General features: G+C 46.4%; 1 protein-coding gene and 1 long non-coding RNA gene across 18 annotated transcripts in view; both read left to right on the top strand.

Moving 5' to 3' along the window:
• PRKCB (protein kinase C beta) overlaps window positions 1–27,930 on the top strand; it is a 386,628-nt gene that overhangs the window by 12,519 nt on the left and 346,179 nt on the right. The window lies entirely within an intron of this gene.
• LOC146404496 (uncharacterized) lies at window positions 43–4,204 on the top strand. Its single transcript, XR_014840542.1, has 2 exons — window positions 43–3,193; window positions 3,816–4,204. It is a non-coding gene; the product is annotated as an uncharacterized LOC146404496 (long non-coding RNA).

Below are 27,930 nucleotides of genomic sequence, written 5' to 3'. Positions count from 1 at the left end.
TTTCATTGTCCTTTGCCTGCTTGTTTGTGTCTCCTGGATGTCTCTTTTCCCCTCAACCCGCATGCAGAAAATTTCACTGGATCCCAAACTCATCCTTGGAGGGTTCTGATCCCCTCTTATTGAGTCTCGGCATTTGTTAAGCAGATGGGATTAACTTTGCTCAACAATAACTATGCTCCTGGGAGAATTCTAGAGTCTTCTTTCACCTTGCCACTGCCCAGTGACCAGACTTTAGGTCTCTAGATGGGCAGCATAAATTGGGCTTGAGGGAGTTCCCTGGTGGTCTAGTTGTTAGGATTAGGTGCCTTTGCCTCTTCAGCCCAGGTTCAATCCCTGGTGTGGGAATTGAGATCCCACATCAAGCCGCTGCATGCTGGGGCCAAAAAGAAAAAGGAAAAAAAAAAAAAAAAAAAAAAAAGAACTGAGAATATAGGCTTAAAAAAAAATCAAACACACTTGATTTCCTGTCTTGGCTTTGTCTCTCCATGGCCTTTTGACTCTGGGCTCGTGAAATATGGTCCTGCCTTTATCTACCCATTCCTCTACCCATTCACCCTCAATCCATTCCTCTCTCTACCCAGCTGATTTTCCATCCATCCATCCATCCATCCATCCATCCATCCATCAGCCATCTGTGCGTCTATCCATTCATTCAGTAAGTATGCATTGAGTGCCTACCATGTATCAGGTACTGTTTAAAGCCCTGGACCTGAACCAATGAACACGACAGAATCCCTGCCTTCAGGGAATATACATTTGAGTAGAAGAATAGCAATGAATAAGTCACTTAGAAGAAACATATTGTATGATGTCAGGTTGCAATATGGGCTTTGGAGAGAAATAAGAGCCTTGTGCTTTGCTCTGGAAAGTCTTCCTGGTCTTTTGAGGGGAGGACAGCCCTTGGCCAATTACTTCTGGTACCTAAATGAGATGGGTGTGCAAAACCTTGGAATGACGTCCTTTCTCCCCGGAGGGGTGGAGAGGATTCCACGCGGGAGCTGACATTTGGGAACAGTCTTATAGCAAGAGTAGGAGTTCCCAGATTGACAAGGGGTGGGGGGCCGTGGAAGGTATTTCCGGCGGAGGACGGCACACAAGTGGTGACGGGGTGGAGGGAACGGGGCTCCTGCAGGGAACAGGAAGGAGCTGCGTGTGAAGAAGGATCTAGAAGGAGGGGAACATCAGTGTGGGAGGGTCTGGACCTCGTGAAGGCAGTGTAGTGACTAGGAAGTGGCTGTTGTCATTGCTGTGCCGCGGGATGTGCGGGGGTGAGTGAAGTGGCCAAATGTTTGAAAAAGAGCATTTTTGGAACTGTGATTGCCGTAACTCCCATACTGAAATTCCAGGCTGGTGGGGTTGGAGGTCAGGTGAGAAAAAGTGCAATAAAGCCTTGGGGGAGTGTTGTTACCAGAACATTTAGGGGCTGCTGCTATTTTTTACATCCTAAGGAGACATTTGGATATTCATGTCAGTCATATTGTTGATTATTCTATTTTGGGAGGTGGTTACTGGGTTATTTTTATGGTTCTAACAATAGGGATATCACTCTTCACTGCATCCTTAATTGTAGAGGGCCCCAGAAATGATTTTTTCTCAGAAAGGAATCCTCCTACTCCTTGTCTCTGTCTCTCCTGCCATCACTCACCAGGCTCGTGTTTATTGAGCACATGCTGTGCTGAGGGTGAAGGTTTTGTGCTCTGGAGACAGAGAAGTGTCAGTATAAATCCTGGTTTCCGGCTCTGGGACCTGAACATGTTGCTTTAAGTCTTTGAGCTTTCGATTTTTTCGGATGGCAAAGGCAATCCTAGAACCTGACTTATAGGGCACATGGCAAGAGTCTCCTTATCAAGGGAGCACTGGATAAACAGAGCCACTACCATTGTTTCTACGGCTGGGCACTGACTTGTCCTTACTGAGTTTATAATCTTGCTGGGGAGGCAAGATGAAGGCTTCTCAGTCAAGGACGTGATGCAAGAATGAATGGGCTTACTGTTCACAATAGCCAAGACAAGGAAGCAAATGAAAAGTCCATCCACAGAGGAATGGATAAAGAAGATGTGGTATACATATGCAATGGAATACTATTCAGCCATCAAAAAGGAATGAAATAATGCCATTTGCAGCAACACAGATGGACCTAGAGAGGATCATACTAAGTGAAGTAAATCAGACAGAAAGACAAATACTATATGATGTTGTTTATATGTGGAATCTAAAAAAGGATACAAAGTAACTTACTTACAAAACTGAAATAGACCCAGAGACATAGAAAGCAAACTTATGGTTGCCAAAGGGGAATGGGGAGGGGAATGAGAAGATTGGGAGTAAAATATACACACTACTATATATAGAAGAGTTAACTAAGGGAGTTCCTGATGTGGCTCAGCAGGTTAAGACCTGACATAGTGTCTGTGAGGATGCTGGTTCGATCCCTAGCCTCACTTAGTGAGTTAAGGATCTGGGGAGTTCCCTAAATGACTCAGTGGTTAACGAATCTGACTAGGAACCATGACCTTGCTCAGTGAGTTAAGGATCCCTGGCCTTGCTCAGTGGGTTAAGGATCTGGCATTGCCGTGAGCTTTGGTGTAGGTGGAAGACGAGATTTGGATCCTGCATTGCTGTGGCTGTGGCATAGGCTGGTGGCTACAGCTCTGATTAGACCCCTAAGCTGGGAACCTCCGCATGCTGCTCATGCGGCCCTAGAAAAAGACAGAAAGACAAAAAAACAAAAAAAGTATCTGGTGTTGCCACAAGCTGTGTGTGGCACAGCTTGCAGATGCGCTTCAGAGCCAGTGTTACTGTGGCTGTGGCCCCAGCTGCAGTTCGGATTCGACTCCAAGCCCAGGAACTTGCATGGGCCATGGGCATGGCCAAAAATAAATAAATAAGTAAATAAATAAATAAAAATAGATAACTAACAAGGACCTACTGTAGAGCACAGGGAAATTTTCTCAATATTCTGTAGGGTTATAGGATTTCTCAATAGCCTATAATGGAAGAGGCTGTAGAAAAAGAATATATATACGTATAACTTAATCATTTTCCTATACACATGAAACTAATGCAATGTTATAAATCAACTGTATTTCCCTAAAATTAAAAAAAAAATGAAGAGGTGTTTCCTTCGTGGCACAGCGGAAATGAATCTGACTAGGAACTGTAAGGTTGCAGGTTGGATTCCTGGCCTTACCCAGTGGGTTAAGGATCCGGTGTTGCCATGAGCTGTGGTGTGGGTTGCAGATGCGGCTCAGATCCCATGTGGCTATGGTGTGGTGTAGGCCGGCTGCTGTAGCTCCGATTTGACCCCTGCCTGGGAAGTTCCATATGCTGTGGGTGCGGCCCTAAAAAAGCAAAAACAAACAAACAAGCAAACAAAAAACCCACCTGCAAAAAAGAATGAATGTGCTTACACGTCGAGGTAAAGGGCACTTGTTGAAATGGACAGTGGGTCTGAGGGAGGGCTGCTCTGCTCCGGGCAGAGGAGTGATCGGAACGTGGGGGAGCTCAGTGCTTTCCCTGCTACCATTTCCTGGCTTTCGATGCCTTAATTTGTAGGAAACCTCAGAAAGCTGACTTGAAATCTGTGCCTGCCCCATCTGCTGCCTCATTTTGAAAATGTGTTGATGGCGTGTCATTTTTATTTATTTATTTTTTGGTCTTTTTAGGGCTGCACCTGTGGTATATGGAGGTTCCCAGGCTAGGGGTCAAATCAGAGCTGTAGCCGCCAGCCTACACCACAGCCGCAGTAACGCAGGATCCGAGCCACGAATGCAACCTACACCACAGCTCACGGCAACACTGGATCCTTAACCCAGTGAGCGAGGCCAGGGATCGAACCCACATCCTCATGGTTCCCGGTCGATTTGTTTCCACTGCACCATAATGGGAACGCCTACATTTTCTAATTGTGTATTTATTTGAGTGTCTAGTGTTTGTCTTCCCACCGGAGTCTAAGTTTCCTGAGAGGAGGGACCACCTCTGTCTCATTTCCTGTTGTTTCTGGAGTACCTAGCTCCATACCTGGTATATGGTATGTGGTCATAAATACCCTTAATTAATTAATTAATGTGTTGGCATGAGGAAATTCCTGGGGCAAGGATTGAACTCTTGCCACAGCAGCAAAAATGCAGATCCTTAATCTACGGAGCCATCAGGGAACTCCTCATAAATACCTTTTTATCAGCTATAATGGAAAAAATAAAAATTATTATTAAAAAAATAAATACCTTTCAAATAAATGAATAGTATAGAGGAGAATAACTTGTTGGAGGAGTCATTTGATTTGGGTTTTGGTGCTATAACTTGCTGTATAGTTTTGCTGTAACTTGTGTGATTTTTATAAGGAGTATCATTTCCTAGCTTACAAGCTCTGATCATTTGTTTAAATCAAAAAACAAAACAAAACAACAACACCAAACCTTGCCCTCATTCAGGCCTATTGGGGTGTTCCCTTGTGGTGCAGTAGGTTAAGGACTCAGCATTGTCACTGTAGTGGCAAAAACAAACAAACAAACAAACAAAAACAACCAAAAACCCTGTTAGGAACTGATTTTCAGAGGTATATGAATGCTTTTGTCTTAACTTTGGTCAGAGTTTGGTCAGAGTCTTAGGCTTTGTCCATGTTTTTCTGTGAAGATAAATAGAGTTCCTTCATTGAAGTTTCTGCCTTTGTTTATCATGAACCCTGGTGGGCTGGAGTGAAACTAATTTCCTTTAGGAGTTCTCATCATGGTGCAGCGGAAACGAATCTGACTAGGAACCATGAGGTGGCAGGTTCGATCTCTGGCCTTGCTCCATGGGTTAAGGATCCGGTGTTGCTGTGAACTGTGGTGTAAGTTGCAGACACAGTTGGATCCCACGTGGCTGTGGCTGTGGCTATGGACCCCTAGCCTGGGAACCTCCATATGCCAAGCATGCGGCCCTAAAAAGCAAAAAAAAAAAAAAAATTTCCTTTAACATAATATAATCCAGAAACTACTGAGTTGGCCATCGGTCGTAGAGCAGTAGTCACATGATGGAATATTCTACATAGCAATGAGAATGAATAAGCTCCAGCTTATGCAACACAGACAACCTCCACAAAACAACCCGTGAGATGGAGTTCCTGTTGTGGCTCAGTGGTAACAAACCCAACTGGTACCCATGAGGACGTGGGTTCGTTCCCTGGCCCTGCTCAGTGGGTTAAGGATCTGGCCTTACCATGAGCTGTGGTATAGGTCGCAGACACAGCTCAGATCCTGCATGGCTGTGGCTGTGGTGCAGGCTGGCAGCTGCAGCTCTGATTCGACCCCTAGCCTGGGAACTTCCATATGCTGCAGTGTGGCCCTAAAAAAAAAAAAAAAAAATCAACAACAAAAAAACCCATGAGCTAACAATGCCAGACACGAAAGAGTATATTGTGTGAGTCCCTGCACTTGAACCTCAGGGACAGGTGAAAGTAATCATAGGTGATAGCAATTGGGATGGCGATTTCCCACAGTGGGACTGGTGGGGACAAAGAGGGGCTACGGGGTGCCGGCAGTGTTGTTTCTTGATCTGGATGCTGGTTAGCATTCAGGTTGTACATGTTCCTTGAGCTTGAGCTATAGTCTTTTTTTTTTTTTTTTTTTTTTTTGTATATACAGCTTGAGCCATAGTCTTTATATATATATGAGCCATAGTCTTTATATATATATATATATATATATATATATATGCATATGTCCCCCAAATATATAAAAAGCTTCCTTGAGCTGTAGTCTTGTATCCACTCTTCTGTTAGGTATGTTACACTTTTAGAAAATCATTTGAAAAGCACAGAGCTTTAAGTCACTGAGGCTGGATCTGAGACATGTTAGCTGGGACTTCTTCCGTTTTGCACGCAGACGTGAAATCTGTACGGGAGACAGGCTCCTTCTGGAGGCACCCATTGAGGGCTGGTGCTGTTTGCCTTCTTGGGGGGGGAAACATCTGCTTCCTGTTTCAATGTTGCCCATTGGTTGCAAACTGCAGAACAAGGGAGCCAGGGCCTTCTGACAGTTTTTCCCACCCAGGAATGTAGCTCTGTTAATACCGGGGAAACTTGAGCTCATACACTATTTTTAGGGCTTGCATTTAAAGTAGTCTTCATTTGCTAAGGTATTAGTCAGGATCTACGAAAGCTGCTGTAACAGATAAGCCTTGACGTCTCTGTGGCTTGACAGAAAGGGATTTATCTTTCCCTCTCGGCACAGACCGTGGCAGGCGATCCTGGTCATCCAGGGATCCGGGTAACTCTCCACGGGGCAGGTGGATGGGGAGGGGGAACACGAGAAAGCACACTCAGATGTCACAAGCGCTTCAGCCTGGAAGGGAACCTCTTTAGCCTGGAAAGGATGCATGGCCCTTCTGCTCACGTTCTCTTGGCCAGGACTTGGGCATAGATAGGGCCATGCCCACTGCATGGGGCACTGTGACACCTTGGCCAGCTCAGAAGCAAAAGAAAACAGGTAAGTGTCCAAAAAAGGAAAGAAAAGAAAAAGAAAGAAAGGAAGGACGAGGAGTTCCCATTGTGGCTCAGTGGTTAATGAACCTGACTATCATCCATGAGGACGAGGGTTTGATCCCTGGCCTCGCTCAGTGGGTCAAGGATCCCGCGTTGCTGTGAGCTGTGGTGTAGGTTGCAGACGCAGCTCAAATCCGGCGTGGCTGTGGCTGGGGTGTAGGCTGGTGGCTACAGCTCCGATTGGACCCCTAGCCTGGGAACCTCCATATGCCATGGGTGTAGTCCTAAAACGACAAAAAAAAAAAAAAAAAAAAAAAAAAAAAAAGGCGGGATGAAATAAAGAAAGAAAACAAGTAAGTGTCGATGAACATAGAAGCTCCTACTCTGATCCCCAAAGCCACTGTTTCCTGTTCCTTCCTTGGAGCTGGTGTGTCCAATTTTACCTCTAACTCGACTTCTTTAAAACTGAGAGGCAACACGCTAGCCTCTTTATCTTCTCAAACATACAACAGTCTGTGTTGCTGTAAGTAAAATAAAGACACACTTGGACTTCCCTGTGGCTCGGCATTGTCTCTGCAGGGTCTCTGGTTTGATTCCTGGCCTGGGAACTTCAGGTGTCACAAGTGCAGCCATACATTTTTTTTTTTTTCTTTTTAGGGCCACATGCTCGGTACATGGAGGTTCCCAGGCTAGGGGCTGAATCAGAGCGGCAGCTGCCAGCCTATGCCACAGCCACAGCCACAGCCACGCCAGATCCAAAGCCTCATCTGTGACCTACACTACAGCTCACGGCAACGCTGGATGCTTAACCCACTGAGTGAGGCCAGGGATCAAACCCGAGTCCTCATGGATACGAGTCAGGTTTGTTTCCGCTGATTCACGACAGGAACTCCAGGGTCACAGGTTTCCAAAAAAACAAGAAAAAAAAAAAAAAAAATGACACACTCTTCTTGCTTTCAGATAGTAGAACAATCTGCTTCCTGTCAGAATTTCCAGATTTCCAGCTCATCAGAATGTTTGCCTCTTCTCATGGCCATTGGATGTTGTAAATGCTTTAATATGAGTCAGGAATAGGCTCACCCAGCCCCTTCTTTTGGACAAGTCTTTTGCCCATTTGCCATCTCCTCTATGGAACCATCCTTTAGGGGTGCGTCTCCTTTCGGATGTTAGACTGAACCCTCACTTGCCTGGGTGCAATTCTGCGTTGTGTAATAAACCACCTCAAGCCTCAGTGGCTTCAAATCACCCCCATTGTATTTATTTAGCACTTAATTTCTGTGGGGTCGGTACTGTAGCCAGGGCTCAGCCGGGTGGTCCTTCTGGCCAAGGCAAGGATTGGCTGTTCTGGGCTCACACATGTTGGGGGCCTCAGCTGAGACACCCGGGACTCCTGGGGCCTTTCTGCAGGTGGTCTCATCTTCAGCAGGCTGGTCCCAGCTCAGCCACGTGGTGGTGGTTGCGTTCCCAGGACACGAGCACAGGCTGTGGGTTCCTTCTGCCATGCTCTCCTAAGTCACAGGCCTTTCCAGTTTGTTTTTTTTTTTTCCCCTAATATTGTGATTTTAATTTTTTTTTCCATTATCGCTGGTTTACAGTGTTCTGTCCATTTTTGACTGTACAGCAGGGGTGACCCAGTCACACAGATGTGTATACATTCGTTTTTCTCCCATTATCAGGCTCCATCATATGTGACTAAACATAGTTCCCAGGGCTGCCCAGCAGGATCTCATGGCTTATCCATTCCAAAGGCCATAGTTTGCATCTGTGAGCCCCAGATTCCCAGTCCATCCCACTCCCCCTCCTCCCCCTTGGCAACCCCAAGTCTGTTCTCCAAGTCCATGAGTGTCTTTTCTGTGGAAAGGTTCACTTAGGCCACATATTAGTATCTGGATAGAAGTGACTCGTTTGTATGTTAAGCCTGGACTCTGACCTCAGTGTCTTGTTCTTCTTTCTTACACCTCATTGCAGCTCCGCTCTGGGAAGGGTTTTCTTGAATTCCTTTAAATGCTTTTTTTTTAAAAAAAAAATTACGTATTTATTTATTTAGGGCTGCACCTGCGGCATATGGAAGTTCCCAGGCTAAGGGTCAAATCGGAGCTGCGGCTGTGACCTACACCACAGCCATGGCAACATGGGATCCAAGCTGCATCTGTGACCTCCGACACAACTTGCAATAACTCCAGATCCTTCATCCTCTGAGCGAGGTCAGGGATCGAACCTGCATCCTCATAGATCCTGGTCGGGTTCTTAACCCACTGAGCCACAATGGGACCTCCTAAAGGTGCTTTTTAAGCTGTGGATCATCTCTCATTAAAGAGTCATGACAGTGATTTAGTGGGTCATGAACCTCATGAAAAAATACAATTGAAAATGTCAGAGGGCATAACACTCAGGAAGCCTAGGTGTTGTTGCTTAAAACTTATTTCAGGTTTGGAGTTCCCGTCGTGGAGCAGTGATTAACGAATCCGACCAGGAACCATGAGGTTGCAGGTTCGATCCCTAGCCTTGCTCCAGTGGGTTAAGGATCCGGCGTTGCCGTGAGCTGGGGTGTAGGTTGCAGACATGGCTCAGATCCCACGTTGCTGTGGCTCTGGCGTAGGCCGGTGGCTAAGGCTCCGATTAGACCCCTAGCCTGGGAACCTCCATATGCCGCGGGAGCGGCCCAAGAAATGGCAAAAAAGACCAAAAAACAAAAACAAAAACAGAAACAAAAAACCTTATTTCAGGTTTACACACATAGGCAGGTGGAAACAGGGTTGGATGTAAAATGTGTTTCTTCTCCCTGTGATTATTGGTCTGTGCATTTTGAAAGTCATCGTGAAAAATAGAGACCAAGGGAGTTCTCTTTGTGGCGCAGCGGAAACGAATCCGACTAGGAACCGTGAGGATGCAGGTTCAATCCCTGGCCCCACTCAGTGGGTTAAGGTTCCAGCATTGCTGGGAGCTGCAGTGTAGGTTGCAGACAAGGCTCAGATCCTGCGTTGCTGCGGCTGTGGTGTAGGCCAGCAGCCACAGCTCCGATGAGACGTCTAGCCTGGGAACCTCCATATGCTGCAGGTGTGGCCCTAAAAAGACAATTAAAAAAAAAAAAAAAGCATAGACAAAGGAGCTGGAGGCTCAGGAAATTGACTCTGGAGGTCCATGGACTTTTGAGGTTTTGCTTATTTTTAGAGTTGATGTAAATGCATGGTTTGGAGGTTTTTATCATTAGAAGTTTTATATGCGCCCCATCGCGATATCCCAAGGTTATTCTAATGATCATCTTTGAGCCTTAACTATCACGGATGAGAGTTAGTTTTCCAAATAGAATTCTAGGTATGGGATAATATATATATATATATATATATATTTTTTTTTTTTTTTTAAATGAAATTACTGGTTTTGGTGGAACCGCCTGGCCTGACTTGTCACTTGGGCGAAGTGTCTCAGCACTATGTCAAGGGCTGCCAGAGATCTGTTTCTCTTCTGCAGAGAGAAGGAGCTGGTGATCCCGGGGGATAACGTGGGTTTTAGAAAGAAGTGTTTTGTGAGCAGAATCAGCACAGAGGGAAAGAGGAGGAGGTGTTCAGGGCTGCACAGAGCTGCCGGAAGATGTGGGAACAGCGTGCGGGCATGGAGGTGGGCCGTATCCAAGTGGCGGTGCTCTGCAGAGGGCAGCCTCTAGCTGGGCCTTCCGCAGGGCTGGGATTCAGCGTATGTTTCTATTCTCTGTGTCCTTGATGGGTGGGGGCTCAAATGACCGCTGGTCACGTGCTGTTTTCCCTTTTGGCCTTCTCTGATGGGGGACCTAAGGGCCCTGGGGGGACCAGGGCGCCCCAGATGGGCCAAAAAAGTCAAGTTCAACATGATGGAAGATCAGCTGAGAAAAAGAATGTATATATAGGTATGACTGGGTCACGTTGCTGTACAGCAGAAATTGGTGTAACATTGTAAATCCACTATACTCTTCTTTTTATTTGCTTTTTAGGGTCGCGCATGAGGCATATGGAAGTTCCCTGGCTAGGGGTAGTATTCGAGCTACAGCTGCCGGCCTATGCCACAGCCACAGCAACACAGGATCTGAGCCGCATCTGTGACCTACCCCACCCCTCACGGCAATGTCGGATCCTGAACCCACTGAGTGAGGCCAGGGATTGAACCTGCATCCTCATGGATTCCAGTTGGGTTCATTACTCCTGAGCCATGATGGGAACTCCCTCAACTATACTTTAATAAGAAAAATAGGTGCATCAAAAAAAGGTCAAGTTCACATACAAAAAATAAATCTGGGCTAGACCTGTTCCTGCTTGAGTGTATGTGTCCCCTGGAGGGTCTCTATTACTGGGGAGACAGGCCAGGAAATTTCCATCTCCTGGCCATCTTCAAATAAGGCTTTCAAATGCTCCTGACTTGAGCTGACATTTAATCAGTGCTTACTGTGTGCCTGGCACTGTTCTATGTGTTTTATTTTATATAATTTTGTTTTGGCTGCACCTGTGGCATGTGGACGTTCCCTGGCCAGGGCTCGAACTCACAGCACAGCAGCGACCATGCCAGATCCCTAATCTGCTGCTCCGCAAGGCAACTCCCTGTTCTCCAGGCGTTACCTGTATTAACTCACTTAATCCCCATGACAGCCTGGTGTGGTTGCTATTGTTATCATTCCCATGTTTTGCTGGGAAAATCGAGGCACAAAGACTTGCCCTTTTCCCGGAGTTTCATAGAGTTGGGATTCAAACATAGATATGAGTTCAGGATTGTAAAAAAGGCATGCAGAGAGGCTGATGGTGACAGTGATGATGATGATAGCTAATACTTGAGGGCTCCGCCATGAGCTGGGGAGTTCACTGACTTCAGCCCTTTAAACCATCCTCCTCCACTAGGAGTTCCCCATTCCTAGGTGAGGAACTGGGCTTAGCAAGGATAAAGGGGTTTCCTGAGAACTGCAGAGCCTCCATTGGATTCAGGGCTGTCTGAGTCAGAGTCTGCATTTCCAGTCACTAAAGTGAAGGGGTTGGGGTGGAGGAGCACCTTGATGGGGAGGGGTCCTGGCAGAGTGAGGCTGAACAGCAGCCAGGCAGACCCTGGGGTGCTTGATGGGCATCATCTCTCAGGGCGGGGAAAGCGCGCTTCTCACAGCCCTGGGTGAAACTGGCAAAACTTGACAGGAGAGGCGCTTCCCTAGTGGGAAAGGATGTTTGCAATAAATTGTTTTCGTCTCCTGAGGGAATTAGCACCTCTGTAGATTTTGAGCCAGAGCCCTGAATAAGGAATTCAGAAAGTGGCTTCCGGTCTGAGGGCTTTGAGTGGTCACGTGACCGTAGTCAGCTGATTTCTTTGTGTGTGAGTTGCTGGGCTGGGAGGAGTGGCTGGAAACCATGAAGTCCTTGCCTCCTGTGGCAGGGAGGGTTCCCATCCAGCAGACTTGCTCATGGAATGGTAAGACTTCCCCCAAGAGCTATTCTCATTTATTGAAGCACCGAGCTGCATTGTTTCACTCACCATCTCATCTGACCTCTGCCACACCCCCGGGAGATAAGTCTCATTTTACCTCCAGGAAGAAATGGAGGCTCAGAATGAACTTGCCCCAGGTCTTGAAGCTAAGAAGCATTTGCAGATGGTGACAAAATCTAGGCCATCTGATTCTGAAAATTGTGGTTCAAGAAATCTTCTGCCAGGACTCCTGATCAGCCTTTGGCCAGGGCTCAGTGATACGCCAAGGTGTGGTTTTTGTGAATGAAAAATGTTTCCTGCTGTATCAGTGACCAAAGGAGGCTGGAGCCATCAGGCCATCAGCCCCCTCACTCAGGATGGAGACACACTGGCTGCCCACTGCCAAGCCTTCAGCCCTGGCAGCCACCCCTAACGGTGTACCCTGAGGAAACTCAGGATGGGGAAGAACAGGATACTGGCCCTAGAGAGCGAAGGTGCAAATCAAAGCAGTGATTTCAACGAACCCAGACTCTTGCATTTTCCCATACATGGAGAAGTGCAAAATGTATTAACTTAGATGTCTGGTTTTCTTGAATTAACTGTAACCTTTTGATATTCTGACTACCTGGTGTTTGTTGCAATCTGCGCCCCCCCCATAGAACCTGGCTCCCCCTTTACCTGGTCCCCCAGAGCTTGCTGAGAGGCCGCCTTCTGGACTTAAGTCCTCAGTTTTGTCTGTGAAATAAAACATAATTATCAACATTTAGGTGGTGCAATTTCTTTTCAGTTGACATTTATGTTCTTGTATATTTTCCAAAATCCACTTGGAGGAGAGAATATATCAAAGCAGTAATAGGAGTTCCCTGGTGGTGCAGCAGGTTAAAGATCCAGCATAAAAGATCTGGTTCAGGTCGCTGCTATGGTGTGGGTTTGATCCCTGGCCCGGAAAGTTCCATATGCCTTGGGTGCAGCTAAAAATGAATGAATGAATGAATGAATGAATGAATAAATAAACAGAGTAATAATAGCACAGTGTGGTCAGCCAGCATATTCAGCCACTCCTTCACGGGCAGGGGCGACTACAGGGCAATAAGGCATGTTTCTCCCCCCAGCAGCCCCCAGTCTCATAGGAAAGACCATAAATCAAATATTTAGGGAGTTCCCCCTCGTGGCTCAGTGGTAATGAACCCGACTAGGAACCATGACGATGAGGGTCTGATCCCTGGCCTCGCTCAGTGGGTTAAGGATCCGGTGTTGCCATGAGCTGTGCAGTAAGTCGCAGATATTGCTGTGTCTGTGGTGTAGGCCGGCAGCTGCAGCTCTGACCTGACCCCTAGCCTGAAAACTTTAATATGCCACAGGTGCGGCCCTAAAAAGGCCAAAAAAAAAAAAATAGCATTTCTAACACAGTGCAATATGTGTTATGATGGTGACAGAGGTGGGGACTCTGGGAACGCTTGATTCCCGGGGTCCTGGGAGGCTGCACGAAGGAGCTCCAGTGCTAAGGAGAGTTTTGAGGAAGCAGAAGCAGTGAAAGAGTGAAACTGTCCTTGAGGGGGGAGGAGAAGCAAGAGAGAGAAGGGACACTTGTTAAGAGGCAGAGGTTGAGGGACTGGAGGGTTAAGCTTGGAGAAGAGAAAATTTGGAGGGGCCGAGAGAAGACAGGCAAACTTAGGAAGCAGAGAGAGAACACTGTCCAGGACTCTTCTCAACCTGGTGAGGTTGACAGCATTAAGTGCCGATGAGAGAGCCGTGAAGCAAGGAAGGACCAAGGAGGACATCCTTCTGGCAGATGAGAGGGGAGGGCACAGGTGGAAAGGAGGAAAAGGGAAGCGGGTGGGAAATAAAATACATTTAAGGCCAGTTGAAGAAGGAAGTCTTGCTTGATGGACTCTACTGGCTTCGGGTTGTAGGAAAAAAAAAAGACAATGAGACAGATCTGGATTCAGATTCTGCAGCCCCAGGCACAGTTCTTGTCCTTGGCCTCCTCTTTTTTTTCAAAAGGGGTAAATGACAGGGACAGCAACTTCTACAAAGATTTGAGATGATCAGATGGAAGAATGTTTGTGTGGGGGTAGAGCAGCACTTTGCCTGGCACATCAAACAAAAAAAGTAGGGAGTTCTTGGGGTTCCCATTGTGGCTCAGTGGTCATGAACCCAAATAGTATCCACGAGAGTGTGGGTTTGATCCCTGGCCTTGCTCAGTGGGTGAAGGAACTGGAATTGCTGTGAGCTGTGGAGTAGGTCACAGATGCGACTGGGATCCCGTGTTGCTGTGGTGGTGGTGTAGGCTGGCAGCTGTAGCTCCAATTTATCCCTGAGTCTGGGAACGTCCATATGCTGCAGGTGTGGCCCTAAAAAGCAAAACAAAACGACAAACAAACAAAAAGTAGAGAGTTCTTATTTGAGTGCTGCATGCATAGGGACATGATAAAGAGCAATGGAAAATTCAAGAAGAGAAAGCTCGGAGTCACCTCCAAGTAAGTCCAGATAGTGACTTCTGCGTTGGCTGTGTTGAGTTTGAGATACTTAAGTTTTTCATAGTTAAATAAAAAGAATGCAGCAACCTTAGGCTCAGGGCTCTGTGGCTGCTGGAATTTAATACTTTTAATGTTCATTGTGCTTTTCAGGCTTGTCTTCTGTTGAGAGCAAATGGGACTCGTTTTCTAATTCTGGTGGTTGTTTCAGAGAGGATGCTTTAGTTGTCAATAGTAGAACACTCAGCTGGAGTTCCCGTCGTGGAGCAGTAGTTAATGAATCCAACTAGGAACCAAGAGGTTGAGGGTTCTATCCCTGGTCTTGCTCAGTGGAGTTGCTGGGAGCTGTGGCGTGGGTTGCAGACGTGGTTCGGATCTTGAGTTGCAGACGTGGCCCGGATCCTGAGTTGCTGTGGCTGTGGTGCAGGCCAGCAGCTACAGCTCCAATTCAACCCCTAGCCTGGGAACCTCCATATGCCGTGGGAGCGGCTCAAGAAATGGCAAAAAAAGACAACAAACAAACAAAAAAGTAGAACACTTAGCAAGCTGGAGGTAGATGGTGCAAGGATGGGTTTAATCAGAAGCTTAAGAGGGTCAAGAAAGGCTCAGAATTCGCCTAGATATTGGCTCTGCCATTCACCAGCTGTCCTCTGTACATCCTCTCTTGGTTCCAAGAAGGATGTGGTGAGCTCCATGCGGCATATCCTCCTAGGATAGTGTGCAAATCACCATGGAAGGAGACTCAGGACAAAGGATTTATTTACAAATGTCTCATGTCGGAACTTGGAACTGTGGCAGCTGCTTTTGACCATGAGGGACAAAACCGACTGGGAGAGTGGAAGCGTGGAACTGTGTCCTTCAGGATGCCACTGAATTTGGTCTCATTAGATAATGAATTCTTTTACTGCCTAAATCATCTCAGGATGGGCTTTCTCTTACTTGCAGCCGAATGCATGGTATCGCAGACAATTTCAGATTATTGCTCCAACCTGGTAGGAATTGTTCTTCCCTTTTCTCCTTGGTTGATTATATCTTCTCTCACTATTGGGTCATATTTTCCTGGTTTTTCGTATGTCGAGTAATTTCGGATTGTATCCTGGACATGGCAAGTGTTGCGTTGTGGAGACTCTGGATTCAGTTGTATTTTTTCGGAGGAATGTTGCTATTTTCATTTTAGTCAGCTCTTGACTTGATTGGACAGTAGATTGTCTCCTGGACACCAGTTCAAAGGTCAGTTCTGTTTTTCGTTTTATCTTGGATTATTCTCTGAGGCTGCATGTATGGTTCAAGAATCAGCCAGACAGACACGTGGAGCGTTCCTACGGGCATACATCATTTTATTGCACTTCACAGATACTGTGTTTTTTTGTTTATTTGTTTTTTGTTTTTTTAGCAAATTCAAGGTTCGAAGCAACCCTGCACTGAGCCAGTCTGTGGGCACCATTATTTCAACAGTATTTACTCACGTTGTGTCTCTGTGTTATGTTTTGATAGCTCTCACAATATTTCAAATGTTTTTTATTATTACTCTATTTGTCATGATGGTCTGTGTTAAGTTTTTTTTTTTTTTTTTTTTTTTTTTTTTTTTTTTTTTGCTTTTCAGGGCCGTACCTGCAGCATATGGAAGTTCCCAGGCTTGGGGTCCAATCGGAGCTGTAGCTGCCAGTCTGCGTCAGAGCCACAGCCAAATGGGATCCAAGCCATGTCTGTGACCTACACCACAGCTCACAGCAACCCTGGATCCTTGACCCACTGAGCAAGGTCAGGGATTGAACCTGCAACCTCATGGTTCCTAGTTGGGTTCGTTAACCGCTGAGCCACAATGGGAACTCCTGTGTTAAGCAATGTTAGATGTTACTATTATATTGTGTTGATAGTTTCTAAGAATCAAGTATTTCATTTTTTGAAATTAAATTTCTTTGGGGTATAGTTGATTTCCAATGTTGTGTTAGTTTCAGGTGTACAGCAAAGTGAATCAGTTATATATATATTCCTTTTCAGATTCTTTTCCTATATAGGTTTTTACAGTGTTGAATAGAGTTCCCTGTATTCTACCGTAGGTCCTTGTTGGTTATGGATTTTTTTTCTTTTCTTTTTTTAAAAATTAAAATGTAGTCGATTTATAGCATTGTGCCAATTTTTGCTGTACACCAAAGTGACCTAGTCACACTTATATGTACATTTATTTTCCATCATGGCATTATGGGTTTTATATATAGTAGTTTTTATATTTTAATCTCAAACGTTTCATTTCTCCCTTCCCCTCCCTTTGCCCTTTGGTAACTGTAAATTTGATTTTGAGATCTGTGCGTCTCTTCCTGTTTGGTAGATACGTTCATTTGTATCATTTTTTTTGTTTTGCAATCAAGTATTTTAAAATTAAGGCATAGGAGGTCCCGTCGTGGCGCAGTGGTTAACGAATCCGACTAAGAACCACGAGGTTGCGGGTTCGATCCCTGGCCTTGCTCCGTGGGTGAAGGATCCGGTGTTGCCGTGAGCTGTGGTGTAGGTTGCAGATGCAGCTTGGATCCCGCGTTGCTGTGGCTGTGGTGTAGGCTGGTGGTTACAGCTCCGATTGGACCCCTAGCCTGGGAACCTCCACATGCCTCGGGAGCGGCCCAAGAAATGGCAAAAAGACAAAAAAATAAAAAAATTAAAAAAAAAATAAAATTAAGGCATAGACATTGTTGTTTTAGACATAGTCCCCTGACATACTTAACACACGACAGCAGAGTATAACTTTAATATGCCCTGGGAATCCAAAAACTGTGACTCACTGTATTGCAATATTTGCCTTATTGCGGTGGTCTGGGCTCAAACGCACAGTATTTTTGAGGTCTGCCTGTACGCAGAAGTTGGGGCTCCTCACTTTCTGGAGCTGTGGTTGACCCCACTCTGTCCTCTGGCTCTGTAAGCCAGAACGACTTCAAGTTTTGTATTGGACTTTTAGCTACCACTTGGTGCTGGCTGGGGCCTGTTTTCCGGGGGATACAAGCTGTCAAACAGCTTTTACCTTCTTTCCACTTTCAGCTCCCCACGCCAGAGTCTGCCTTCTTCTGTTGCATCTCCAGTGCTTTCAGATACAAATAAATAAAGAAATAAAAATTGTCATCTGTGGGCAGCTTGGGTCCCCTTGGAGTTGGCTTGATGGTACCAGCAACAAAAGCCTTTTTTTTTTCTTACTAACATAGGAGAAAACGGATGCCCAGAGAGGTTGAGCCACTTCCCCAACCTCACAGAGCTGCTAAGTGGCAGAGCCGGGGCCCAGCCTCAGGGTGCTGCACCCAGCACTCAAGCTCCCTCCAGAGGTATCTGGATGTGGGGGTTTTTGTTTGTGTGTTTGTTTTCCTAATGATTTTTATGTGTTCCCTTGTCGCTGGTTTGCAGTGACTGTGGGTCTGTGCCTCTGAATCGTCCGCCAGTTGGGCTGAGTTTCATTTTGGCACAGCGGGTGTCTGCCCTGTGACAGCCACACAGCGGAGCCGAGCAGCTTCTTGGCAGCCTTGGTTCCTGTGGTCTCCTTTCCATCAGGATCCCTGGAGGGGCTCTGGTGCCCCTGGTTCTAGGCAGAGTTTTGGAGAGAAACTCTGTCGCAAAATTGCCAGTAAGGCACCTAATTCTTAGTTATGTAGCCAGTAGTAAGTTGTGGTTAGAATAGAGGAAGTTCAGAGTTCAGTATGTTTTTTCTTCCTCACTTTTTTTTTTTTTTTTTAAACATAAAAGAGGAAGTGACTGCTCTTATTTTTGTATCAGTCTGGTCACTCGGTAATGGATAGGGAATAACATCTCAGCTACACGGAGGTCAGGCTTTGAACCTTTGTAATAAGGGTCTCCTTTGCTCCTTTGTGGAGCCACTGGCCTGGCATCTCGAAACTTGCAAACAACCCGCAGAGCCACAGGGAAGAATCCTCCTGAAATCCTAATGAGTGTATGCCCTTCGCTTTAGGAACCCAAGTCCTCTCCAAAACGGTCACTTCCAGGTCTCTTTCTTACCCATTCATTCTGCCCTGAGATCCATCTCACTCTCAGGTGCTGTGTTTCAAGCTCCTTCTTATACTTCTGGAAGTATTCCCCCCTTTGAGATTAAACAACCACCACAACTTGTTGAGCGCCTACTGTATGCCAGATCCTGGGACTAGAGTGATGACGAAGACAAAAGTCCTTGCCTTTCATGTAACTTAAATTTCCTTGTTAGGAAACAAGGAAAAAAAGAAATGGTTATTCATTGTGATAAGTGCTGGGAAAGAGAAAAATGTAGAGGCGTCTTAAAGCAGAAATCTATTTTGGGGGAGTTCCCTTTGTGGCACAGCGGAAACGAATCTGACTAGGAACCATGAGGACGCGGGTTCGATCCCTGGCCTCGTTCAGTGGGTTAAGGATACAGCATTGCCGTGAGCTGTGGTGTAGATTGCAGATGTGGCTTGGATCCCGCATGGCTGTGGCTGGGGTGTAGGCCGGCAGCTGTGGCTCCGACTGGACCCCTAGCCTGGGAACGTCTATAGGCCGAAGGTGTGACCCTAAAAAGCAAAAAACAAAACCAAAATCCAACCAAACAAAACAAACCTATTTTGGGGGTGCTGTGATTACACGGGAAACCTAAGGTAGAGCTTTCTCCTCTGTTTTTCCACCCTTTAGTCCCTTGAGTGGAGATAGGATGTATCTTCTGACAACAGCCTCAGAGGTCTCTTCATGCAAGAATCAGGATGAATCATTCTTGGCTGGTCATGGTGTCTCCGTCCATGCCTCTGGGTTGGTCCCCGACTCCCTTCCATTGTTAGAGGTCTTACCCCTTTCGATTGGCACCGCCTCACCCCCTCGGGCTAGATGGAGCTGAGTGATGATTCTGGAAAGGTAGAAAGGCTCTGGATGTCCTGCTAAGAATCTTGACTTGGTAGTCACTCTCCATCCCTCTTCCAGGGGCCAGAACCCCCACCTGGTCAGGTCGCCCCCAGGCTCTGTGGATTCCTCTGGAATTCTGTCCTTTCCACCCATCCTCCATCCTTCAAGCATCTCCTCTCTTTTTTCACACCTAAGTATAAGGAGATAAGAGGGGCAGTTGTTAAGACTGTAGATGGTGAAGTGCTTGCGATAAAAATGTTAATTGTCGCCCCTGGGAAGGGATTAAGCCTGTAGGTCTTAGGCTGGTAGAATAGCAAAAAGCCAGGTGTGCCTTGGCTTCCTGTTTCTCAGAGTAATGAGAAAGCATCTGCAGAGACAGAAGCTTGTGTCATGTGGTAATAATTCTGGCCGTAGTTATCCCCAGAAGCACATCTCTTCTCTTGATTCTGGACTAGAATTTGTGACCTCTCCCCGGATGATGCAGTGAGATTGTCCTGCTGTGTTAAAGGAACAAATTGAATTCATAAGAAATGCATGAGTATAGTCGCGTTACCTTGCATTAAGTATAGATAAAGTATGAAAGACCCTTTTGGCTTTTTTGACTTTATTTTTATGTATTTATTGGAGTATAGTTGATTTGTAGTGTTTGTGGCCCATTTCTGCTCTACAGCAAAGTGACCCAGTCATACATATGTATAATTTCCCTTTCTTATATTATCTTCCATCACGGTCTGTCCTAGGAGATTAGATACAGTTCCCTGTGCTGTGCAGGAGGACCTCATTGCTTATCCATTCTAAATGTAAGAGTTTGCATCTATTAAGCCCAAACTCCCCGTCCATCCCACTCCCTTCCCCATCCCCCTTGGAAACTATAAGTCTGTACTCTATGTCTGTGAGTCTGTTTCTGTTTTGTAAATAGATTCATTCCAGCCATATTTTAGATTCCAGATATAGGTGATATTGTATGGTATTTGTCTTTCTCTTTCTGACTTACTTCACTTAGTCTGAGAATCTCTAGTTGCATCCATGTTGTTGCAAATGACATTATGTCATTCTTTTTAATAGCTAAGTAGTATTCCATTGTGTGTATGTACCACATCTTCTTAATCCATTCATCTCTTGATGGATATTTAAGTTTTTTCCATGTCTTGGCTATTGTGAATAGCGCTTCTATGGACATAGGGGCACATGTATCTTTTTGAATTGTGGTTTTGTCCGGATATGTGCCCAGGAGTGGGCTTGCTGGATCATGTGCTAGTTCTCTATTCAGTTTTCTGAGGACCCACCATACTGTTCTCCATAGTGATTATCTATTTTGCTTTTTTGACATCCAGTCTACGTCTATTCTTCCTCTCCCAGAGGTCCCCATTGGTGACTCCATTTAGAACCTTTCCTCTGTTCAGATTTGTATCCATACAGGGTATTTGGTAGAGTTTATGTGTGTGTGTGTTTGTGTCTCTTATGAATGGTGTCATATAGTCTCCATCAGACTGCAACTTGATTAATCATGTCATAGGGCCTTGAAGAGCAACTTTTTTTTTTTTTTTTTTTTTTGTCTTTTTGCCTTTTCCAGGGCTGCTCCCAAGGCATATGGAGGTTCCCAGGCTAGGGGTCCCATCGGAACCGTAGCCTCCGGCCTATGGCTGGAGTCACAGCGCCACTGAATCCGAGCTGCACCTGTGACCTACATCACAGCTCATGGCAACGCCGGATCCTTCACCCACTGAGTGAGGCCAGGGATCGAACCCGCATCCTCATGGATGCTATTTGGGTTCACTAACCACTCAGCCACGACGGGAACTCCTTAATATATGATTTTTGGATCAGGACTGCATGCAGTCAAGTATACATCTTGACATTAGATTACTGTAGTCACAAGGAACAGATATGTCAAGTTAGTGATTTTAGTGCTTTTCTCTGTATGAGCAGATACAAAATTCTGGGTTCATTAAAATTCTTCCTGAGATAAGCATCTAACTATCAAAGGGGCCTGTTGTCCAAGGGTCAGGCTGCCTCATTCTGTTTCTCATCCCCAGTTTCTCCAAGGTGCTCTCTTGGTCAGTGACCACAGTGGCAAAGGACTAAATCCTTGCAGAACCGGTTGGTGAGCAATAGTCTTTGTCTCACCCGAGTTATTTGGGTTTGTGTTTGTTCCGGTGTATTTTCATCAAATCCTGAGTCCCATGTCATTCTACTTTCTGGAAGGAGAGACTCCCTGGTGTTGAATTCAGTCTTGACGCCTCCCAATGTATTTCCAAGCAACTCATTATTCCCACTTGAAAGATGAGAAGACTGAAATCCGGGGCACTTCCGTGATGAACTTGGCGTCGTAACTCGTGTTGTCATGGGTAAAATTTGAAAGCTCGAACAGACTCAGAGAAGCACCAACCTGTCATGAGCCACAGGAAGATTTTCTCCAACCTTTTCCTGCTGTTAGCCAGACACTTCCACTTGGGATCTGGAGAGAAGAGCCTGTTTAATTATTCATCTCTTTTCCAAGCAGTGGGTGACGGAATAAGCTTTGTTGCTAAAAATGTCCACTGCACATAAGACAGAGGATCCAGGAGTTGCCCTCGTGGTTCAGTGGTTAACGAATCCGACTAGGAACCATGAGGTTGCAGGTTCGATCCCTGGCCTTGCTCAGTGGGTGAAGGATCCGGCATTGCCGTGAGCTGTGGTGTAGGTCGCAGACGCGGCTCAGATCCCGAGTTGCTGTGGCTCTGGCATAGGCTGGTGGCTACAGCTCTGATTAGACCCCTAGCCTGGGAACCTCCATATGCCGTGGGAGCAGCCTTAGCAAAGGCAAAAAGACAAAAAAAAAAAAAAAAAAAAAAGAAAAGAAAAAGAAAAAGACAGAGGATCCACATCCAAAGAAGAGTAAATGGGGACCCTTTGCCCAGGGGTCTGTTTTCTGAGGGTCTCCTTGTTTACGGATGGCAGCCTTTTGCAAAATGCCCTGTGAACAGAAGGCTGGGGAAACTTGAGGTTGCTGTGGGGTTGGCCACCTCCATTTGTCACTTTCAGAAATGACCTTTGTTACTTTTCCTTCCTTCTGGTCTTTTAAAAAGAATTAAAAATCCTTTGAAGAGGGAGGCAAGGTCAGGGTATTTTGAAGGATTTCCAGGGAGCGGGACACTGTTCCCTATCACAGAATGGGAAACAAAAATGAAACGCAGACTTCTAAACCTGGTATGTAAGCAAGGACGTCCCTATTCTGGATGCCAGATGTTGATCTGAAATCCTTCCATGTCTACACTTTGGGATGTGTACCTGTATTAAGAAGAGTTTCTATGTATTGAGCATTTATTTGGGCCAGGCACAGTAATAAGCCATATGTAAGAATTATCTTATTTAATTTCCATGGTAACCTATGGCTTAGTGTATTGTCCTTGTTTTAAGGATAATCTGAGGCTCAGTTATTTAACTTCCTCAAGGTCATGGAGCAAATGGGTAACAGAGCCGTAATTCTAATTGCAAAATGCGTGCTCTTTCTTCTCTCTCTCTCTCTTTTTTTTTTTTTTTTTTTTTTTTTTTGGCTTTTTAGGGCCATATCTGTGGCATATGGAAGTTCCCAGGCTAGGGGTCGTATTGGAGCTGTAGCTGTCAGCCTATACCACAGCCACACCCGATTCAAGCCGCACCTGCGACCTCCATCACAGCTCATGGCAATGCCGGATTCTTAACCCACTGAGCCAAGGATTGCACCCACATCTTCATGGATACTAGTGGGGTTCATTTCCACTGAGCCACAGTGGGAACTCCTATTCTTTAAAAAAATTTTTTTTATGGCCCCACCTGTAGCATATGGAAGTTCTGAGCCTCAGCTGTGACGTACGCTGCAGCAGCAACAAGGCCAGATCCACTGTGCTGGGCTGGGGATCGAATCTGCATCTCCGAAGTTGGATTCTTAACCCACTGTACATCTGAGCAGATGGTTTAAAAGCCATTGCATGGTTTGGCCATTGCTCTTTTTGCCTCTCCTATAAGACCAAGCAGGGACTGTTTCCTCGGCTTATATATCCCAGCATATAAAAGACACAATTCAGCAAAGCCACAGAGATACAACAATTGCAATGACATGTATGTAGCATGAGCAAGAACTTTGGGAGTTCCCGTCGAGGCTCAGTGGTTAACGAATCTGACTAGGAACCATGAGGTGGCGGGTTCGATCCCTGGCCTTGCTCAGTGGGTTAAGGATCTGGTGTTGCCGTGAGCTGTGGTGTAGGTTGCAGAAGAGGCTCAGATCTGGCGTTGCTGTGGCTCTGGCGTAGGCTGGTGGCTACAGCCCCGATTAGACCCCTAGCCTGGGAACTTCCATATGCCAAGGGAGCAGCCCAAGAAACGGCTAAAAGATGAAAAACAAAAACGAAACTTTGCCTGTCTTAAGCCCCTGGAATTTTGGGTTTGCTTATTATTGCAGCCTTACGTAGCAAAAGCTGACTAATATAGTCATGGAGCGTGTCACGTGGCTAAGCTGGCATTTGAACCAGGTTGAGTTCCAAATTCTATCCCTGTTGTTTTCCTTATTCCTATCATTCCTAATAGTCTACTCTTCACAATATTTCCTGTGTGCACTCTGTCCTTCATTTTAGTTTATTTCTGACCACACACCTGAGGCATGTGGAAGTTCCTGGGCCAGGGATTGAACTCATCCCCCAGCACTGACAATGCTGGATCCTTAACTGCTAGGCCCCCAGGGAATTTCTGCACTCTGTCCTTTAAAAAAAAATGCTACATATATATAGTCTTTTGTCTTTTTTAGGGCTACACCCATGGCATATGGATGTTTCCAGGCTAGGGGTCTAATCAGAGCTATAGCCGCTGGCCTACGCCACAGCCACAGCAACACTGGATCCTTAACCCATTGAGCGAGGCCAGGGATCGAGCCTGCGTCCTCATGGATACCAGTCAGATTTGTTTCTGCTGCACCACAACGGGAACTCCTTTAAAAAATGTTTTTAATCATTTTTTAAAATTTCAACATATTTATTTTAAAGGAAACATTATTACTATATGAATGGAAAAACAATATCTTCATAAAGAATTTGAAACTGTAAAAATGAATATAATTTTAGAAAGGTCTCTTATGGTGCAATGGGTTAAGGATCTGGCATTGTCACTGCAGTGGCTTGGGTTCCTGCTGTGGTGTGGGCTTGTTCTCTGGCCTGGGAACTTCCACATGTGGTGGGTGTGGCCAAAAAATATTACAAAATTCTAGTGAGGTACTGTTGGCTGCCAAGTATCTGAATTTGAAACATCTCCCCTCTTTGTTCCCCAAGGGAATTTAGCAAATATTAGAGTGATGTTCAAAAGGTATAAACACCAAGCTCAGACTTTCTCTGATAGAATCACAAGGATTCTATCAAAGAACTGAACTGGGGTAGTTCCCACTGTGGTGCAGCGGAAACAAATCTGACTAGCATCCATGAGGATGAGGGTTCGATCCCTGGCCTCGCTCAGTGGGTTAAGGATCTGGCGTTGCTGTGCGCTATGGGGTCCTAGGTCGCAGATTTGGCTCAGATCCCACGTTGCTGTGGCTGTGGCATAGGCTGCAGTTTCGATTCGACCCCTAGTCTGGGAATTTCCTTAATCCACGGGTGTGCCCCTAAAAAAAAAAAAAAAAAAAGAAAAAAAGAACTGAAAGGGAAGCCACTTCCTCTTGTTATAGTTTGGTGTGATTGAATGCCACATCTATATTCCACCTAAAATGCCTTCCCATACTGCTGCTGCCTCCTACTCCGTGCCTCGCAGAAAGCATTTCTCTCTCTTTTGTTTATAGGCAATAATTGTAAACTTAAAAACAGCGTGTGCTCTGTGACAGGTACTCTTTAATGTGCTTGATGGCTTTATTCCATTATCAGGTGAGGAAACAGAGGTCCGAGAGGTTAAGCCACTTGTCCCAGCTGTTGAGAGGCAGGGCGGGATTTAAAGCCAGGAGTGTCTGATTCCCACTGCTCCCTAGGGACTTGCAATGAATGAAGCCCTTGGGGTGGGTCAGAGGAGCTGCTGCAACAGGGCATCCGCCTGGGGCCGTGCAGGGCCCCCCTGCAGTAGCAGGTTAATTAGGATCCTTGCAGAGCTGCCAGGCACAGCCACAAAGCAGGCTCTAAAGGCTGTCTCTGACTGTTCCCACAGTCCCCTGTGTTTCTCGTTGTCTGAGCATCACCCTTGTTGTATGAATTAGCTACTTCTTCTTCTTCTTCTTTTTTTTCTCTTTTTATGGCTGTAGCTGTGACATATGGAAGTTCCCGGGCCAGGGGTCAAATTGGAGCTGCAGCTGCCTACACCACAGCCATGGCAACACTGGATCCAAGCTGCATCTGCAACCTGTGCTGCGGTGTGAGGTGATGCCAGCTCCTTAACCCACTGAGCGATCCCAGGGATCGAACCCGCCTCCTCATGGACACTGTGTGTCAGGTTCTTAACCTGCTGAGCCACAAGGGGAACTCCTGAAATAGCTACTTCTTTATTGCAGAGAATAATACTGTACAAAAGTCTGCAGGCCAGCAGGGCAGTCCTGTTGACCTGGGCTGGGCTAGCTGGTGTATCTGTGGTCACCTGGCAAGTTACTGGGAGCCTGGAAGGTCCAGGATGGTTTCACTCACGTGTCTAGCCCTAGAATGTGTGTTCACTGGACGAGAAGAGAGGCTGGATCCTGTCTCCCCATCCAGTGGGCTACTTGGGCTTGTTCCTGGGCAGTTGGGCCAAGTTCCACGGTTCTAAGCACACAGATGTGCAAGGACCCATGAGAACTGCTTCGGGATTGGCACTTCCGCTGCATTCTACCAGCCAAAAACCAGTCACAGGCCATCCTGGGTTCGAGAAGGTGTGGGGAGTGGAGGAGAGGAGTGGCCAAGCCACACTGGACAGGGAGTGGACCCAGGGAGGGGTGAAGAGCCGGCCGTCTTGGCTACCCACCATGCTTGATCCTTCTTGGGGCTCCGTGAGCCAAGGCACTGGAGCAGTGCTGCATCTCCATCCAAATGCTCAGCCCACCGAGGGCTGGAGTCAACATGTCCCAGCCACCCTGTTCTGTCCTTTCTGTTCCTGTTCGGCACCCTGTTCTGTTTCTTGAGTTCACCCCACTTGTTACCCCCCCCAGCGTCTCCCTGACTCCTTAGGTTCACGGCTGCCCATCCTCTCTGCTTAGCTCCACTGTCACCTCCCCGAGCTGCCCTAAGTATCGCTTTCAGTCCTCTCTTATCACCTCACCTCCTCTCTTCCTTTCGTGGCATCTGTAACTATGTAGACTCATTCGGAGGGCTCCCCTTCCAGAGAGGAAGCTTTGGGAGAGCAGGACCCCACCTGCCTTGTTCTCTGCTAATTTCCCAGCTGGCACAGATGGGGTGCCCAATACCGCTTGGTCCAGGGGATGCTGTATCCGCATCCACATGGCTTCCCCATGGCTCTAGCTGTGTCTGAAGACTTGGATGCCAGCGGCCACCCTGATCGCAGGAAGTACCCCTTTGCTAGCCAATGCAGTGGATTAGGGTGAGGGGGAGGGGTAGGGTCCCCGTGATAGTGCCTTCCAGGTGGCTTCTTTTCCCCGAGTTTCTGTGGCCTCTCTGTGACTCAGGCAGGTGAGTTGGGTCACAAGAGATGGAAATTTACTCCAGCAAACCGAGACCAAGAGGTAGGATAGTTGATGGTTAGATGCAAGACCTCCGGAGGTCCAGGGTTTGGATTCGCACTCTGGACCTGCTGCTCCCTCGCTGGGTGCCCTTTGGGAAGTCACGTCAACCCTCTGTGCCGCAGGCTCCTCACCTGCCAATGTTGGCAGGAATGAAAAGGACAGGAATACTATTAGCTGCCTCTTAGGGTTTTCCAGAAAATTACGTGAGTTCATATATGTAGAGAACTTACTGCCTCTCTGAATGCAACCGCTGCTGTTGTTACTGTTAGGATTGGAGGGTCTTCTGGGTGATGCAGGGGCAGAAGTTCAGCCGGGCTTCATGAGCGACTGGACAGGAGGATTGGAAAACTGGGGCGGGGGGAACACAGATGGCTGTGTTCTTTCAGCCTCTCTTTGTCTTCAGGCCCTGAGATCTTTTGTTTCTGCACATCTGCCTTGTTCTCCTTCCTCTGGCTTTCTTGGGCTATGTTTACGCTGGATCAACCATTGGTCTTTCTGGCCATATTCATTGCTTTCCCAATTGGATAGCATCTCTTAGGTGTAATTCTAAGTTTCAGGGATATGTTTTTGTTGCTCTTTTTTTCTTCTTCTTGTCTCTTGTTCTCTCCTCTTGTGGTTTGATGACTCTCTTTAGTGTTGTATTTGAGTTGATTTTTCTTATTTGTTTGTGTATCAATTGTAGATTTTTGGTTTGCGGTTGCTCTGAAGTTCTGATATAAGAGTCTATATATAGGAGTTCCCATCGTGAATCAGAGGTTAATGAATCCGACAAGGAACCAGAGGTTGCGGGTTTGATCCCTGCCCTTGCTCAGTGGGTTAAGGATTCAGCGTTGCCGTGAGCTGGGGTGTAGGTTGCAGACGCAGCTCGGATCCTGCGTTGCTGTGGCTCTGGCATAGGCTACAGCTCCGATTAGACCCTTAGCCTGGGAACCTCCGTATGGCGCGAGAGTGGCCCAAGAAAAGGCAAAAAGACAAAAAAAAAAAAAGAAAAAAGAGTCTATATATATATATATATATATATATATATATATATATATATATATGAGATTGTTTGAAGTCGTTGGTCTCTTAGTTGCAAGTGCATCTCCAGTGTCCTGCATTTGTAC

Source organism: Sus scrofa, chromosome 3 (genome assembly GCF_054392235.1).
Source record: "Sus scrofa isolate SSC_HxYL_T2T_F1_AM1 chromosome 3, Sscrofa_HxYL_maternal_Yorkshire_Landrace_v2.0, whole genome shotgun sequence".
Lineage (NCBI taxonomy): Eukaryota > Metazoa > Chordata > Mammalia > Artiodactyla > Suidae > Sus > Sus scrofa.
Note: the sequence above shows the minus strand (reverse complement) of the source record. Positions and strands in the feature narration are given on the sequence as shown.